Below are 5,246 nucleotides of genomic sequence, written 5' to 3'. Positions count from 1 at the left end.
GTGTATGATGTAGTTGTGGGAATGCAGTTTAGCTGTTAAGAATTCTGTTGTGGCAAGATCAGAGTATTTGCAAGCTCACCAAGACCTGATCACGTCTAAGCTGCTGCCCCTCTCTCAAGCAGTGATACAACACACACACACACACACACACACACACACACACATACACACACACACACACACACACACACACACACACATGTATCATTCAGCTCAGTACATCAGTAAACCATCGCCTACTGCGTTTTGTTTCAGCACATGGATGGCTGGAGTAGGCGTAGGTACTGAAACAAAAACTCAGTAGGTGGTGGTTCCTTGATTTACTGAGATGAATGATATAGGTGTGTGTGTGTGTGTGTGTGTGTGTGTGTGTGTGTGTGTGTGTGTGTGTATGTGTTTTACTTGTGTATGTGTATACTTGTACGTACCTATGTGTGTGCATCCTAACCGAAAGTGTACCTTTTTTTTTTTTGCTTTCTCTATGTATGTATGTACGAATGTATGTATGAACCGTATGTATTTCCCTGTGTGAAGTAACAGTTAACTGCAAAAATAAGACAGCGTTGTATGTACGTACAGTATATAACGTAGTGAGTGTGTGTGTGTGTGTGTGTGTGTGTGTGTTACTGAGGTGTGTGTATTTATTTTCGACGTCAATTTGAGTGTGTCTTGTCTCTGAAGATGTGTGTCATAATAAAATTTAAGAGGAGGACCTCCCCGAGAGTATCTCAGTGTATTTCGGTGTGTATAGGTGTATGTTTCAGGTGTTTATGTGTAATGCGGATCGGGAATGGGGCTTGAATATAAATGACGTACAACAAGGTAATTATTACAGATGGGGAAATGAGTTCTGTTGTGACTATGATCAGTGTGTGTGTGTGTGTGTGTGTGTGTACTGTGAAGTGCGTCCATGTGTTTGAGGAATGCATGCTTGTGCTTCAGGGCACATCAGTGTCGCGTGGGATTGGCAAATATTATTCTGTTTGTCATCTCTACTACACTGGCACTAATTGTCAAGTAAGATCCACTCATACTGTTCTCTCTCTCTCTCTCTCTCTCTCTCTCTCTCTCTCTCTCTCTCTCTCTCCTGGACAATTAGTGCCTTTGTAGTGGAGATGACAAGCAGAATAATATTGGCCAATCCCACACGACACTGATGTGTCCTGAAGCACAAGCATGCTTTACACACACACACACACACACACACACACACACACACACACTGATCATAGTCACAACAGAACTCATTTCCCCATCTGTAATACTGGTAACTACCTTGTTGTACTTCATTTACAGAGAGAGAGAGAGAGAGAGAGAGACATATGTACTGTACAGTAATTAGCAAAGGAATACATGACAGGCAACTTCCTTGAATAGAGCATGTCTATCTGCCTATCTATATTTCTATCTACCTATCAGTCTACCTGTCTGTCAGTCTATCTTCCTATCTCTTACCAAACACCTTAATCCCACATGAGGGGGCCACAAACGATTCGCCTCCATGTCGTCCTGTCTTTTGGCATCAAGCTGCCTTTTCTCCAACTCAAACCCCCTTTTCCATACACTTGTCCTCTCCATCCCTCCACCTCACTCTCGGTCTCCCCCATCCCTTCCCCAGCCATCGCACTAACAGACACTCTACCAGTCAATCTCTCATTCTCCACTTCCATCAGGCTTTCCCCTCGCCTAGGTCACACCCTCTTTTCCACCCATCTTTCCTCCCCTTCCCTCCATCTCACTCTTGGATCTTCCCCACCCTCTCCCTCTGTCCACCTCATTGACACACATTCTGCTAGTCAGTCTCTCATTCTCTACTTCCACCAGGCTGCTCTCTCTCTCTCTCTCTCTCTCTCTAAGTCATAGCCCCTTTTCCCTACTCCTTTCCTCTCTGTTCCTCCATCTCACTCTCGGTCTCCCCCTCCCCCAGGTCCACCTCACTCGCACACACTTTCCAAGTCAGTCTCTAAATCTTCACTTTCACGAGGCTGCCCTTCCCCAAACTCACACCCCTTCGTCCATATACCTTTCCTGCCCATCCCTCTACCTCACCCTCTGTTTCCCCTCCCCTTTCCCGATGAACCTCACACACACACTCTCCTAGTCAGTCTCTCATTCTCCACTTCCACCAGGCTGCACTTCCTCCAACTCACACACCCTTTCGTCCAAACACCTTTCCTCCTCATCCCCCTCTCCCACTCTCGGTCTCCCCTTCTCTCTCACCCTATCCACCTCACTAACACACACTCTCCTAGTCAGTCTCTCATTCTTCATCTCCACCAGGCTGCCCTTCCTCCAACTCACACCGTTTCTTCCATCCATCTTTCCTCCTCATCCTTTCATCTCACTCTCAGTCTCCCCCTCACCCTCACCCTACCCATCTCATTCACACGCTCTGTCCTGGTCAGTCTCTCATTCTCCACTTACAAACACGAAATATATAAGCAAAATCAAACAAGGTTTCAGTAAAGCTCGCTCCCTGTCTTATGAATTTACTGCCATTTCCCCCGACGTGTTATAAGGCAGGAGATAATGATAATAAGATAGGCGATTATTTATCTCCACTCTGGCCAGGCTTTTAGTGCGGGTTTTAAGGTAGGGGTTAATAAGGAAGGTTTGGATGCATGGCGGAGAGGATATATCTTATAGAGAAAGGAATATTGGCGAATGGGAAGGATGCCCTGAGGTTTATATAATTATATAGCACTTAGCTAAGATGGTTAGTAGTTCCCCCTCATCGTTGGAATAACTCTAGTAATATATTCTATGTATACTGGTGCCAATTAACCCTGACATTCTTGAATCAAGTTTAGGACTCATCGTTTCATCGGTTAAGGAAGCTTTCTAACACATTTTCCTAAGTGATTTACTTTGGTAAGTAGTAACAGAAGTTAGTTAAGATGGTTACAGAGCCCTCTCAGCCCTCTCATCGATGGAATAACTCTGGTAATTTGTTCTGTTTATATTGATACTAATTAGTTCTTACATTCGTGGATCAAGTCAAAGTCCCGTATTCTAGTTAGTTATGGAAGCTCCATGACACCTTTTCTAACGCGATATACTTTGCTTATTACACCGTACTCTCCTCTTCAGTTTTGTAAAATTCATTACAGTATCGTTATACTCTGTATAAATAACGTACAGCAGGATATTAATCACCCATATCAAAAAATAAATCACCAAGGACGAGGTGCTTGGGAGCTACCTAACCCGACGAGAATACGAGCTTAGTAATCTGTTCAATCAAAGATCAAACGATCTTTATTCACCTAAAGGTGAGTCATGGAATTCAGAGCGAGAGAGAGAGAGAGAGAGAGAGAGAGAGAGAGAGAGAGAGAGAGCATACCGGTACTCTGTTTTAACTCCCATCTCTCCATCGAATGCTGAGCTGTAACAATAGACTAACACTGAATTACGATGGTAGTCACGAAGATGTGCTATGTAGAGGCAGTAGAACCATGCCATTGTCATATTCTTTCACTGAGCTACGGGAAATAAAGTGCATCATCATCATCTAATCAAAAGGACGAAAATCTACTCCAAGTTAAAGTGAACAAACTAAGGATACGTGGGGTGTAGAATGTACTGTAAAAGGTAAGGGATAGTCTCGATAAATGGGGTGGAAGAGGAGGTGCAGTATTAACAGAATTATAAGTACCGTATCCATTATTAAAGTGCGTTTGGGTGTTGGATAGGGACGCCTTCATGGGGTGGCACCGATTCAGCTTGGTGGATCAACTGTCTGTCTATACAAATGCCCCTCAGTTCCCCTTTTATCATCTAAAAGGAGGAGGATGGACTGCAAAAAGAACAGCTTCAGGCAGGAGTCTAATGCGTTTACGTTTCACATGATCCTGGAGTCACAACAACAACAACAAAAGAATATAAAACAATAGCAGAAGCAAAATGAAAACAATAGCAAAAACACCAAGAATGCGTTTGTTCTAACCTGACGTAGATCCCTAAACTTTTCCAGCCCTATTGACGGCCAAGATCCGTATTCTCGTCGGGTAAGGAAGTTCCCTAACAACTCTTCCTTACTGAGTTATTTTTGGATAAGGCTGGTTAATAACTGTTTGTACGCTGTTTATGGATAGTATGGCAGTATCTTAAAGATTTATGTAACACAGAAAGGAAAGAAAGATGTAATAAGCAAAATATATCGTTAAGGAAAATGTGTTACGGTTGCTTCCTTAACCAACGGGCCCAAGTGTTGCCAGATTCATGTTATGGGATTGGCCCAGTTCCATCAGACGAAAACAGACTGAATAAGGTATCTATCCTCTTCAATTTAACGCTCTCAGGCTTTTCTAAATCACTCTAAGTTGAATAAATTCGTCTGGTTTCAACTGGTAGACAATTTCAGAGTTACCCCGGCCACTAGAGGGTTATTGCTACCACTATTAACATTCAGGGGGAGAAAACCGTCCGGTATAAGCTAAAATACAATGCTGGAGTTGTGCCTGCCATGAAAGGGTTAAATAGGAAGGTTAGGTTGCGTGGCGGAAGGCTGTATCATACTGGACAAAATCTAGGCAAACGAAAAGGAAGCAAAGGGTTGTGTTTCCTTTATTACTATTGTTCTTTCAGCTTAACTTGGCCCAGAGCTTCGTCCTTTTACAGCTTATTTCACATAGCTCAGTGGCAGAATAAGTTGATGCTATGGCTCTACATCCTCTTTATTGCACTTCTTTCTGACTAGCATCATATACTAGTGTTAATTTACTCTTACAACTAAGCATTCAAGATGGGGAGGTGACAATTTTAGACCAAGTTGATGTGAAAAGAGCGTAGTATCTATAACTCTACTTTAACCCTCTCACGATAGGAAAAAGTCCAGTATTCCACTCCAGCTACCGCCAAACTATTTTAATTAAGCTGGGAGTGAGTAGTTGGAGCGTGAGTGAGTTACCACGACAAATGCTCTCTCTCTCTCTCTCTCTCTCTCTCTCTCTAGTAATGGAGAGAGAGAGAGAGAGAGAGAGAGAGAGAGAGAGAGAGAGAGAGATCACCCACTGCATAATTCATGGCAAGTTTTCTGTAATAGAAATGCAAATGTTGACAAGCATTAGGGCCAGTCGGGTTATGATGTTAAACAGAATTATAAGACTCCACGGACGACTACTGATGCACAATTATAACTGACACTGGCGTGTGTACAGAGGAATACAAGAAGTATAAAAGGTAAGGAAACAGCAACAGACCTACTGGTCCTTGGAGGCTGTCTGTTATAGGGAAGGTTCTAACTA

This window comes from Coenobita brevimanus, chromosome 7 (assembly GCF_032717465.1).
Source record: "Coenobita brevimanus isolate Jiangsu-jjx chromosome 7, ASM3271746v2, whole genome shotgun sequence".
In the NCBI taxonomy this organism is placed as follows: domain Eukaryota; kingdom Metazoa; phylum Arthropoda; class Malacostraca; order Decapoda; family Coenobitidae; genus Coenobita; species Coenobita brevimanus.
Note: the sequence above shows the minus strand (reverse complement) of the source record.